Source organism: Capricornis sumatraensis, chromosome 4 (genome assembly GCF_032405125.1).
Source record: "Capricornis sumatraensis isolate serow.1 chromosome 4, serow.2, whole genome shotgun sequence".
Taxonomy (NCBI): Eukaryota; Metazoa; Chordata; class Mammalia; order Artiodactyla; family Bovidae; genus Capricornis; species Capricornis sumatraensis.
Window position 1 is genome coordinate 58430320 of NC_091072.1, and position 14861 is coordinate 58445180.

Sequence of the window (14861 nt, forward strand, 5' to 3'; positions counted from 1 at the left end):
CCCTATAGAAGAAAGACTCATATTTAGTAAATTTGAGGACACAGACTATAGCTAGTAATTATTTTGAATGTGAATCTTTCTTTCCTTAAGGAATGCATAATATGTCCACTTAATTTTTCTCCACTCTCTTTTCTTTAACTATAAGATTTCCATGCTCTCCTGGATCGGGTATTGACAGTCCCTCCAAATAAACCTTTTCTAATAAAAGAGCTTTTTCATTATGAGATGTACATTTCAATCAATTAAGAAGAATAGATACACAAAGACTCTGGTTTTCAAATTTAGCTAGAATCACTACAGAAGGCTTATTAAGGCACAGACTGCTGAGCTGTAACCAGTTGTGATTCAGTAGGGCTGGGAATGGGAACAAGAACCTGCATTTCTCGTAAGTATGATGCTGATATTGTTGGTCCAGGAACAACAATTGAGAATGACTATACGGACCCTGAGAGCTAATTTTTTCTTCCACTACGGACAACATTACCACAGCCTTTGGTTCCTGCATTTTATGGGAATATTTTATCCATAGAATCTGTAAAATCTGAGTATCTTATAGGGAATGTTATTAACTCCAGTGAGGCAGTATTGTTCAAAAGTTGAGTTCATTTATATTTGGCACCTATTTCAATGGCTGTGAGTGATTTCATCTCCCCAAATTTTGATTTCCTTCTCAAAAAAAGAAGAAAGATACATCTGTATTGTTAGTGTGTGCACATGTGGTGAAGTTTAATAATAGACTCAACAGAAATTGATTGATATGATGCCACAGAATATGTGCTTATTACTGGTAAGAGGTTGAAGACAAAAAGAAAGAGGAAGAGAAAAGGAGCATTAGATGGAAAAACAGCCAATATGCTGCACATTAATTTTAGAAGGAAATTTAATATTAAAATTTTCAAAAAATTCTAAGCAACACTTATATTTCTTATCCAATTTTTCACTCTAAAAATAAATAATGGTATTAATAAAAACCTAAAATATTTTTAAGTAATGCAGTAATTAATTATTTTTATTAAACTTAAAAATACATTGCATATACTATTTAAAACTAGCCAAATACTATGGAAATACATCTTTATACACTGAGATATTATAAATTCTAAGTATGAGAATGATTATGAAAATCTATTTTTTGGTTTATGTATCAAATATATATGATGTATCAATACATGGTAATTATTTCTCATTTTTCCCAATTTTGAGATTTTAATCTGAGGTAATTGATAATGACAGAGTCTGCTAGCTTTAAAGAAGTAAAAAATTGTTCCCAGTTACAAACAGATAGGAAGGACTAAACAAAATCACTTCCTATATGACTATTTTTACAAATTAAAAGTTCTTAATGATAAACTCTGAGCTTCCCTGATGGTTCACTGGTAAAGCATCTGCCTGCAATGTAGGAGACACAGAAGATGAGATTTGATCCTTGGGTTGGGAATATCCCCGGAGTAGGAAATGGCAACCCACTCTTAACATTCTTGCCTGAAAAATTCCACGGACAGAGGAGCCTGGCCAAAGGGTTGCAAAGAGTCAGACACGATTGAGCAAAGCACAACACAGCACTGATAAACTCCATGATGTTTTTTTAAAGAATCTGCCTGTAATGTGGGAGACCTGGGTTGATCCCTGGGTTGGGAAGATCCCCTGGAAGAGGGCATGGCAATCTACTCCAGTATTCTTGCCTAGAGAATCCCCATGAACTGAGGAGCCTGGCAGGCTACAGTCATGGGGTCACAAAGAGTTGACATGACTGAGTGACTAAACACAGCACAGCATGCTGTTTTTTAGGAATGCAATTCTTATGTTAAAAAGTCAAATGATAATAATGTTACCTCAAGCCCATTTTCTTAAATATGTGTTATACCACATTTACTTTGCACTAATTTTAAGGTCTGTTTTACGTCTACATCTATCTGTGGAGGGCTCAAACGTTTTCTTCTGATACATAGAAATGCAGAGGAATTAAGGTTATCTGTTTGTTTCAACCTTTCTTGAATGAAGTGAATGCAGTTGTATTCTCTGCTAATGTAGTTGAAACAATTTGGTTGTCTTGAAATGGAAAGAAAGAAAAGAGATCAATATATAGCCATTAACTCAAAGAATCCTTAGGAAACTCGTAGAATAGTAATTCCTGATAATATACTGACTGGAGACATGCCCACACTCTGTTGATATGTAAAATAAATAGGCCTGATCTACTATAGTATGAGTTCCTGCCAGTTCTCAGTATGGGTTAGAGTTGTTTTGACTATTACACAAATATTAACATCTGGAAATGTGAAGGTTAAAGGTCCTTTTACTCATAAAACTGCACCAGCATTATTCATAATAACCTGTATTTGACCTTTGCCTGGGTTGAGGACTGCTGCTAATATTGCTGTATAAATAAATAAAAATGTATTCTTTCATTCCGTAGTGATTTTATTTTGATAAATTGTGTTATTTAAACAATCAGTGAGGAAATGGCAACCCACTCCAGTATTCTTGCCTGGAGAATCCCATGGACAGAGGAGACTGGCGGGCTACAGTCCATAGGGTCACAAAGAGTCGGACACGACTGAGAAAATAACACACACACACACACACACACACAGAATTAAAAAATTCTAAATGCTGCATCCTTATGTTTAAATTGAATAGTATCTATTTTTGCTGAAATTCCTTCCATCGTACATATGTTATAATAACATTTGGCAGACAAGTTTTGTTGAAGTAAAATTGTTTTTATATTCAAAGTTTGCATGTTATTTTCTGCTTCTTGTGTTGATAATTGAATGTATTATATATACATTTGTAAGTATGCATTACTTGAAACAATATTTAAAACAAAACTCCTGAATTATCTTTTTTCCTTATCATTTCTCTTATCTCTCTCAATATACTTGTTAAAGACTGGTTGTTTGTGTCTCCCCAAAATTTACATGCTGAAGTCCTAACCCCCAGGGTAGCTATTAATAGATTTTGAGATGGGCCTCTAAGGAAGTAAAGTTAAAGGAGGTCACTGGGTGACTATCTGATCTCCCAGGATTAGTGTCATAAGAGAAACCAAAGATCATGTTCTCTCCTTCTCCCTCTCTATCTTCTCTGCAAGAAGAAGTCTTGCAAACATACAAGAATATCACAAATGCCCCCAAGCCAAAAGAGGCCTTATTAGAAAAAGACCAACTGGTTCCCTGACTTTGGACTTATAGCTCCTAACATTGTAAGAAATAAATTCCTTTCATTTAATCCACCCAGTCTGTAGTATTTTGTTATGGCAGCCTCCAGATGACTAGTGAAAAATTTACTTGAGGTTATTCAAATTAAAGTATGCTTACTATTACCCTCGCAATGCAATAAGACATGTGGTTGGGGTGTATGCTGTTCACAGACACTGAATAACACTGAGGGAGAATGGACTATTTCCAAAGAAAGCTAATTATGATGTTTTGAACGATTATCTCCATATTTGTAGATCTTGGAACTGAGCGGTAACTATAATGAAGTCTTAACTTCTAGCTGACCAATTTCAAAGATTATATGTATCTGAATAAAATGTCATCTTGTAGAAAACGGAAAATAAAAATATCTTAAGAAAGCCATATATAGAACTATTTTTGCAAGTAATTAGAGCAGAAATAATTTATTCTCCTTTCCCCTCCCCACCTTTCAAGATAAACTATGGCTCCATCTGTCTCAATTGAAATGGCTGCATAAACATAAAATCCTTTGATTACAGTTCTGTTGCACCTTTCATCGGCAGAAATCAATCTGAAAAATTTTAGCAGTAATAGTGGGTTCATTTGGAAAGCAGAACTTCCACAGAGCAGATGTTCCATAAGTGTGTCAATTAGATGCCATTGGCAAACCAATATCCTACTTCTGCTCTCAGCTTCTTTCTTTTTCTGGTATTGATTACTCTTTAACTATTAGACTACTGTTTTTAACTGCTTGCAATTTATTGAAAGAGTGAGTCTCTGGGGAGATTGACTTTTAAAAATCATGGTTTTATCTCAATTGTATTGTTTCTTACTAAAGAGAAGACAGCTTGGACATTCAATGATGGTGATCTCTATAGTGACATGTGATTGATTTATTACTAAATTGCATTGGGTGGATAATGGTTAGCTGTGATGGGCTTGCTCAAGAGATTGTCATTCTAGCTGGTGAGCTAAAGATAGTGATTGTTCCTAATGAAATTAACAGGTTGCTCCTATGGTAAAAGGGAGGGGGGAAATACAGTGTTAAATTTTATTTTAAAGTAATCTTTGGTTTATTTAGTTATATTTCCATCATAATATTTTCTTATATTTGAAAAGGGCTTTAATCAGTATCTTTCTATTGAGTCTTATTACTGAAAAGGCTTATGATCTCTGATTACTTGTAGATCTTATTTAATAAGTACCAGGTGCTTGTCAGTTAACATGTGTCAGTTTTCTATTGTTCACAGTTTTTATCTGTGAACAAATGTTCCTAATTAAATAAAATAGGAGAATTGGGCACTATGAAAGGGTGAGCCTACACCTGGGCCATAGTGGCTTCACTTGATATGTTAAAGCTGATGCCTGCTTTCTTTAAACAATATATTAAACCAAAGGATTGAGAAAGGAATAACAGGTTTTAACTTTAGAGGCATTGCTGCTGCTAAGTTGCTCCAGTCGTGTCTGACTCTGTGCAACCCCATAGATGGCAGCCCACCAGGCTCCCCTGTCCCTGGGACTCTCCAGGCAAGAACACCGGAGTAGGGGTTGCCATTGCCCTCTCCAATTAGAGGCATTAGCAGATGAATTTAAGACACTGGTTCTGTAAAATTTTTAAAAGTGCAAAAACTGGTTTGACAAAAGACAATTTTAAATTGTAACACAATTGGATGTAAGTCAGCATATTTTTGAAACAAACATATTTTTATATTTCTGTGTTATTATATATTCTTAAGAACTACACATTACTTAACTGGAGTGCTAAAACTCATGATCAAATATCTAAGGAAGAAGATAGATACACAGTATAAAAGAACTGTAATCAATACATCTTGATATTAATAACTTTTCTTTAAATTGAGGTAGTCTTAAATTTAGATTGTGTATATGTTTATGTGTGTGTATCTTGTGACAGCAGATTTCCAATGTCCCACTGGTAAAGACTGACTGGTGAGAATTGATTACCATGTAGAAGTGCTTAATTCTAGAATCACTGCGTGTTACAGACTTTTCTCGAGTATCTAACTCATTTTGAAAAGGAAACACACAATTAGGATCTTTTTTTTTCCCCCTATGACTTTCTGCTATTATTATTTTTCTTTTCTTCACCTTTCTCCATCTTTCTGTGCTTTATTTCATGAATTAATTACTGAATTTTTATTTCATTTTTAAGCAGTTTTTAAAAAATTCAGTGTATTGGGAAAGTTATTATCACCAGGTCAGACTAAGAAGAAATAATTCTGTTGATTTCCGTGTTACCATTGTTTTCAATTTATGACCAATTCTCCAAACACAATTCAAGTGCTTACTTGATTTCTTTATCCGGTTTACTTCAGAAGTCACAAACTATTCCCATCTTCCTTTAAAATTTCACTCACTTTAGTCAATTGTTATAGCTTGTGCTTCACAAACAGATTTTTAATATTACACTAAGTATAATGTAAGTGCTTCTAATTTAACACAAAAACTTTCTCCCATGGGGAAAATAGATTGGAGGGGAGTTAGAATGTAGAATGTTGCAGCAATTGAGTAGTGAGATGAGTCTCTACAAGTAAAGATGCAAGAAAGTGGGCCATGTAAGTTAATTATGGAGTTTTAATAAATAACAATTCAAATAGGACTAAAATTTGGGGAGGAGAGAGATTAAAGCTAATAACGTCATCTAGTTTATTGGTGTGGGCAACTCAGAAAAAGGGATACTATTTATTAAGGGGGTGAAATATGAGGGAGAAACGGCTTGAAGTTTATTATTTCTTCTCTAGCATTAGTGGAAAAGCATGGAATTAAGCAGACACAAGGCAATTTTTTCCCCATGTTGCCTACCTCACCGGTGGAAGCAGTTATAAACACCCTCTGAAGATCCCTGCGATTGCTGCAACTGCTTGACATCCTGGGTGTGTGCATGTGCTCAGGTGTGAAGACGTGTCTGACACTTTGTGACCCCATGGACTGTAGTCCCCCAGGCTCGTCTATCCATGGGATTTTCCAGGGAAGAATACTGGAACAGGTTGCCATTTCCTCCCCCAGGGAATCTTAACAATCCAGTGACTGGACCCACATCTCCTGTGTCTCCTGCACTGTCAAGTGGATTCTTTACCACTGTGCCATCTGGGAAACCTGCCATCTTGGGAGGAAGCAGGAAACTGGGGAGTTAACAGTGACTTTTTGTACCTTTATAGATTCACTAATCAACAATTTTATAAACATATAAATACCTGTATTAAAGCTATTGCTTTAAATAGCTCTAATTGTTTCTGTTTTACTGACATAAAGTTGACTTATTTTTTAATCTCTTTTTAAAATGGAAACACAATAAAAGCATACTAAAATAAAGGATGCCAAAAGGTTTCCATAATATCTCTTGGAATATGGGTGGAGAATGACGATTCTTGATAATACAGTTTTTGCCACATAGTTTATTTTTCTGAAATTAATGAATTTACAAGCAGTTATAATTCAACAATCATAAAAACAAATGTATATATTCTGAATCTTATTTAGATAATGATTGTGATAATTAATTAATTAGTATTAGTATCTACTGCATTCCAGGCTTTGTTCTAAGCACTGGGCTACAACTTGGAATAAAAAAGAGTACCTTTGCTCATTAACCTGATATTAATACACATCAAGCAGTAGTATGTAAATAGATTGACAGAGAAGAGTAAGGTAAAAGAGACTGTATGGACTTTGAGCAAAACCCTGAATGACCTGAAATAATGATACTACTTCTGGGCAATAACTGACCAAATCAAAGATGGTAAGTGAAAAAGATCATGAGGGGGAAATTTGTTTAACTTATACACAGAGTAAATCATGGGAAATACAGGCTGAATGAATCACAGCTGGAATCAAGATTATTGGGACAAATATCAAAAACCTCCGATATGCAGATGATACCACTCTAATGGCAGAATGTGAAGAGGAACTAAAGGGCATCTTGATAAGGGTTTAAGAGGAGAGTGAAAAAGCTGGTTTAAAATTCAACATTCAAAAAACTAAGATCATGGCATCTTGCCCCATTGCTTCATGGCAAATAGAAAGGGAAGAAGCAGAAACAGTGACAGCTTTTATTTTCTTGGCTCCAAATCACTGCAGATGGTGACTGCAGTGTGAAATTAAAGGATGCTCACTCCTTGGAAGGAAAGCTATGACAGACCTTGACAGTGTATTAAAAAGCAGAGACATCACTTTGCCAACCAAAGTCCATTATGGTTTTGCCGGTAGTCACTTATGGATTTGAGATTTGAAACATAAAAAAGGCTGAGGGCCAAAGAATTGATGTTTTCAAATTGTGGTGCTAGAGGAGACTCTTGAGAGTCCCTTGGACTGCAATTAATTCAAACCAATCCACCCTAAAGGAAATATCCATTGAAGGACTGATGCTGAAGCTGAAGCTCCAATTCTTTGGCCACCCGATTTGAAGAGCTGACTCACTGGAAAAGACCCTGATGCTGGGAAAGATTAAAGGCAAAACCAGAAGGGGGTGGCAGAGGATGAGATTGTTAGATAGCATGGCAACTCAATGGACACGAGTCTGAGCAAACTCTGGGATATAATGAAGGACACGGGTTGCAAAGTGTCAGATCTGACTTCATGACTTAACAACAACAAATTCAAGTAACCTCGAGAAGATGAAGGTAAATGGCTTGTCACATACAAATAGAAGAGGAGTCATGTCTTATTAAAGATTTTCTGTATTATTTTAAATGCCATGAGGAAGCATTGCAGTACATGAATAGTTGAGAGAATAGCTGTGGGGTAACACAATTCAGCTCACATTTTAAAATCATTCTCTGACTAGTGTGTAGGAATAATCTGAAAGGGGAGTGAGCACAGGAGTAAAACTGACTGACCTGTTAAGACAACTTTGCAGAGAGCCCAGCTCAAAGCTGTTGGAAGGTTGAACTAGGATAATGCAGTAAATAGTGGGGGAAAGTGGACATCAGTGTATATTTTGAACATAGATCCAAAATTATTAGTTTTGAAAAAAAAGAGTAAATGATGACAACTAAATTTGGGGTCTGAATAACAAGTTCACAAGTTGAATGTTACTATACATTACTTTGCCAACAAAGGTCCATCTAGTCAAGGCTATGGTTTTTCCAGTGGTCATGTATGGATGTGAGAGTCGGACTGTGAAGAAAGCTGAGCACCGAAGAATTGATGCTTCTGAGCTGTGGTGTTGGAGAAGACTCTTGAGAGTCCCTTGGACTGTAAGGAGATCCAACCAGTCCATTCTGAAGGAGATCAGCCCTTGGATGTCTTTGGAAGGAATGATGCTAAAGCTGAAACTCCAGTACTTTGGCCACCTCATGCAAAGAGTTGACTCATTGGAAAAGACTCTGATGCTAGGAGGGATTGGGGGCAGGAGGAGGAGGGGACGACAGAGGATGAGATTGCTGGATGGCATCACTGACTCGATGGATGTGAGTTTGAGTGAACTCTGGGAGTTGGGATGGACAGGGAGGCCTGGCATGCTGCGATTCATGGGGTCGCAAAGAGTCAGACACGACTGAGCAACTGAACTGAACTGAACTGATACTAGAGTTCAGAGAAGGCAATGGCACCCCATTCCAGTACCCTTGCCTGAAAAAATCCCATGGATAGAGGAGCCTGGTAGGCTGCAGTCCATGGGGTCGCTAAGAGTTGGACACAACTGGGTGACTTCACTTTCACTTTTCACTTTCATGCATTGGAGAAGGACATGGCAACCCACTCCAGTGTTCTTGCCTGGAGAATCCCAGTGATGGGGGAGTCTGGTGGGCTGCCTTCTATGGGGTCGCACAGAGTCAGACAAGACTGAAGTGACTTAGTAGCAGCAGCAGCAGCATACTACAGTTGGTAAGTGTTTACATGTCATCTCATTACATTTTCAGAACATTATGATTTTGACCTGGAATTTCTAAAGGGAACTTGTTCTGTCATGATAATTGTTGTATATATTCTTCAGGAACTGGTATGATTCATATGACTATAGAGGGAAGGATAAGCACTTGAGACACACGATACACCAGTAGAGTGCCTTATTTTGTTTTAAAACAAACAAACAATAGTAAAAACACACACAAAAATTTATAGAGTCGATTTTTACAATCACAGATATATTTGTATTTTGCATTGATTTCCTTTTTGCACCTTAGTTTTACTCCTTAGTTTCTGAAGGATTTAGTTTATTACATGTAGTTGTGAATTTCCTTGGTTACCCTTGACATTTCTCATTTCCTATTTTGTATTCAAGTGTGGAAATTGTGAGGAGCTTATATTGCTTGACCTTAAGATTATATAACTCCAAGACTGCATTTTCTTGAGTATTCACTCTCAGTTTTAAGATGGTATGTGCTTACTTTCTGTCATAGAACTCATAAATATTAAAAGTCAAAATATAATGCACAAAATGTCAAGAATATGAAAATAAATGGTCTGTGATCTCCTAAGGTTAAGAATGGGTATTCACATATATTTTAACACATTCACAAAGTAAGCTTAAATATCACTGCACAATATTATATAATAATTATATACTATTTTTGTTGAATAATGAAATTATGTAAAAAGGAGCAGTTATTTTTGAAGGTCAAGAAAGCTCAAATCAATATAGATTTTGCTGGATATTTCTCTATTTTGAATTCGTATTTCAGGAACAGCGTATTAAATAAGAAATGCATAAAATGACCCTTCAACAGTAATAATATTTAGAATTTATGAACATTAAGATACAAAATTCGTCTTCTAAATATGTAAAAGCACTATTCCAGGCTTTATCTTCTTCAATGTTTGCAACACTCTTATTGAGTAAGTGCTGCTGTTATTTATTTATTATATGCTGAGAGAAATTAAGTAACTTCACCCAGGATGCAGAAATTAAACTAATAGAGATTGGCCACAGTGTCTGCTCCCTCAAGAAATAGCATTCAACCATCCAAAAATATTGATTTATTTTCTCTATTTTTTTCCCTAATCAAAATTAAAAATTACATCCAGCAGCAGTTCTAAAGTTCTAAAAACACGAATTATCAGATTTAAAGCTCTCCACAAGACAGAGAGACCCTATTATTATTCTCAATTTACGAAAGAGGAAACTGAGACTCAAAGAAATAGTAAAACACATACTCAAATCAAAAATATTGTCAAAACTTGTATTCAAAGCCAGACAATCTGGTAATCGAGTCTACATTTAAATATTATCTTCTGCTTCCCAATAGTTATTTATGTGATGACATTTTCATACTATGTAATCATAGTATTATATACTACATATCACTTAGCATTTTTAAGATTCAATCTTATATTTAGTCTAATATTATAAATATTTTCCTACTGAATATACAGTATGCAGTCATTTATGATTCAATTATGAGCCATGGAGTTTGATAAGCAAAAATTTTCTTAGTTTCTTTTTTTTAGTTTATTTTAAAAATCCATATATTTTTATTTATGGATAGATGATGCAAAGAATGTCCCTATTCAATTTTGGTTTATAAAGTATATTACTTTGTTCTATTTAACTTTCCAAAAATATTTGAGATAATTGAGCCATAGGTGTCTACCCATAGGGACTTTAACAGCTCATTCTCTGCTTTATTAATTGATTTCACCCTTCTTATTGGCTCCTACTTCACCTATAATATGTGATTGTCAATTCTCTTTCCCTGGTCTTTCTCCTCAAAGTCATCACCAGACATTTCTAAATGCTACCTAAACATCTTCATTGCACTGCTTCACAGGCACCTGATGTCAAGATTTCCAAACTATTTTTTTCTTTTACATATTTTTTTCTTATACCCATTATCTCAAGTTTAACATTTTTTATTCTCTTAGAAAGTGAATACATTATTTCAGTATTCCTGAGTTCTCCCTTATCTCACATATAATTACAGTCTCTTGCATGTTTCTAGAATCTTTCTCCTTTAACTTCTAGCTAATTGCTTTTGTTTTAGTTCACATTCTTAATCTTCCTTTTTACTGCAATAGCTTCCTAAGAAATCTGTTTCCAGTCTTTCATTCCAAATGCTGCCCATTGTATTTGTATAAGATATATTGCATGATGTCACATCTTTAATTAAAATGTCAAACAATCCCCATTCCTTATAGATAAAACTCTCTGTTTTATGATATGGTAAAGGTTGGCTACTCTTTTCACCAGAAAAAAACACTTTATATAGTGATTTTGATCATGAATGGCAAGCCCAGATAACAGGCACTTTGCTAACAATAACAAAATATTACTGATATTATAGTAACTTTGTTATGTGGATTTTGATTAACTGGTTAGAGGTTGGGTTAACAAGACTTAGGGACCCTGGAACTGACTGGAGAAAAAGAGTATAATCAAGAGAGGACGGAACTGAGTTGCCAGAAAAAGGGACCCACGTAAAGTAGTAAAGTCTTAAGAAAGAAAAAAATAGAAGGAAATATCCAATAGTAAGAATATAGATGTTACCTTATCTGTGATTTGTTATTGTTTTTTCAACATCTGTGGTATATATTCTTAGTACTTGTTAACTTATAAAGCAATTATTGAATGTCTAGAATTTTTCTAGGTACTAACTAATAAGGTTACAAAGTAACCAAAACACCTCACAGAACTTGCATTCTAATAAACACCATAAACAAAGGATATGCAACTTAATTTTCAACTTCTAGGGCATATTTTCAAATATCTCATTCTTTTACTCAATTATAAATAATTGGTGAAGAAAAATACAAGGTTTGAAGGGACCGACAAATGTCTATTACTGTGACTCATTAGACAAGTTATATAGCATTCTTTCATTCAACAGTTTTGAAAGTTTTGGGTGTCAAGACTCCTTTACACTAGTAGGATGATTCAGTTCAGTTCAGTTCAGTCGCTCAGTCATGTCCGACTTTTTGCGACCCTATGGACCGCAGCACACCAGGCTCCCTGTCCATTACCAACTCCCGGAGTTCACTCAGACTCGCGTCCATAAGAGTCCCAAAACATTTTTGTTTATGTGTAGTACATATGTTGTCAGTTACTAGTTAAAAATAAAACAGTAATATTTGGAAGATATTTATATATTAATACATTTAAACATGACAATAATAAATTTATTACATTTTAATAATTATATTTTCGAAACCCACAAAAATTTATTGAAGAAAATGGCATTGATTTTTATTTTTAAATGGATTCTTTAATATCTTGCTTAATATATTTCCATATCTGTTTTGTTACTTATTGTGTTTTATTTTTATTTTGCTTGCAATATATGAAATAAATCCAGCTTCACACATATATACACTTTACAGATGATTATAGATATTCTACTTTGATGCTAAATATTAACTCATTATATACAGTTTCTGAATGGTCACTTGCAATGTGGAAACTGAAATCATATCAAAGACAATTTGTTGCTGTTATATTAAAATCCATTGGTCTATATTACACTTTCAATGACTTTTATTGTTGTTGTTCAGATACTCAGTTGTGTCCAGCTCTTGGAGACCCCATGGCATGGACTGAAGCATACCAGGCTTCCCTGTCCTTCACTATCTCCCAGTGTTTCCTCAAACTCATGTCCATTGTGTCAGTGATGCCATCCAACCATCTCATCCTCCGTCATGCCCTTCTTCTCCTGCCTTCAATCTTTCCCAGATTTAGAGTCTTTTCCAATGAGTCAGCTCCTTGCATGAGGTGGCCAAATTATTGCAGTTTCAGCTTCATCATTGGTACTTCCAATGAATATTCAAGCTTGGTTTCCTTTACAATTGACTTGCTGTCCAGGGGACTCTCAAGTCTTCTCAGCACCACAGTTCAGAAGTATCAATTCTTCAGCACTCAGGTTTCTTTATGGTGTAACTCTCACATCCATACATGACTATTGGAAAAACCATAACTTTGACTATACATACCTTTGTCAGCAAAGTGATATCTCTGCTCTTTAATACACTATCTAGGTTTGTCATAGCTTTTCTCCCATCTTTTAATTTCATTGCTACAGTCTCTGTCTACAGTGGTTTTGGAGCTTAAGAAAATAAAGTCTGTCACTGTTTCCATTTCTTCCCCATCTATTTGCAATGAAGTGATGGGACTGGATGCCATGATCTTTGTTATTTGAATGTTGAGTTTTAAGACAGCTTTTCACTCTCTCCATTCACCGTCATCAAGTGGCTCTTTAGTTCCTCTTCACTTTCTTCCATTAGGTTGTCTGCATACTTGAGATTATTGATATTTCCCCCAGCAATCTTGATTCCAGCTTGTGCTTCATCCAGCCTGGCATTTCACATGATGTACTCTGCATTTAAGTTAAATAAGCAGGGTGACAATATACACCCTTGTTGTAATCCTTTCCCAATTTTGAACCACTCAACCATTCCATGTCCAATTCTAATTGCTGCTTCTTGACCTGCATACTGATTTAGCAGGAGGCAGGTAAGGTGGTCTGGTATGCCCATCTCAAAGAATTTTCAACAATTTGCTGTGAACAACACTGACTCATTTGAACAGACCCTGATTCTGGGAAAGATTGAGGGCAGGAGGAAAAGGGGACAACAGAGGATGAGATGGTTGGATGGCATCACCGACTCAATGGACATGGGTTTGGATGGACTTCAGGAGTTGGTGATGGACAGGGAGGCCTGGTGTGCTGTGGTTCATGGGGTTGCAAAGAGACGGACACGACTGAGCGACTTCACTTTCCCTTTTCACTTTCATGCATTAGAGAAGGAAATGGCAACCCATTCCAGTGTTCTTGCCTGAAGAATCATAGGAACGGCAGAGCCTGGTGGGCTGCCGTCTATGGGGTCACACAGAGTCGGACACCAGTGAAGTGACTTAGCAGCAGCAGCAGCATAGACTATTATACTAAGTGAAAGAAGTAAGACAAAGATAAATATCATATGATATCATATACCTGGAATATGAAAAATGACACAAGTGAACTTATTGACAAAATAGGAACAGACTCACAGATAACAAACTTAATGTTCCCTAAGAGAAAATGGGGTGGAGGAGGGACAAATTAAGGGTTTGGGTGCCGGGGTCCAGCCCCAGTGGATCCAGGGAATTCGAAGGGTGGACGGCGTTGGCGTGGAAAGACTTGTTTATTTATTAATATAAGATTAGATTAAGAAACTGTAGTGCAGTAGGAAGATTAAGTGGAGAAAGAGGGCTGAATAGCTTGGTTTACGCGGGAGACCAATAAAATTCCAGACAAGGAATTTGCACCATCTACGTTGGGCCACCGGCGCCAGCTTGAATATCTAAGGGTGCCTTGCCTTAAGCTCCCTTTCGCGCGGGTCTTTACAGCCAGGGCAAATAAGTAGACCTGGCTAGCCTCCGTGCCCCAGATGGAAATTCAGCCTGAAATTAAAGTAAAGAGCAGAGAGAGGGAAAGGGAGAGAAAATGAGAGAGAGAGAGAGACACGGGGGGAGCCAGATTCCCCAGAAACCAGGCCGAGAGACTAGTTCGAGAAACTGGTCCGAGAAGCTGGTCCCATCCTTTATGGTTCAGAAGGCCTTTTATACTTTTGATAAAACATGGAGATCAATGGGTAACACAAAATTATGTAGCGTTCGCAACCCAGACTCTGTATATCATTTTGTATACAAAAGGTCTCAGGTGATTTACATTATCTTCTGGCCAAGAGGCTTGTTAACACTTTTTGGCTCTCTTCCTTAATGAATGTTAATTTTGTTTCCCCTGAAGTGTTTTT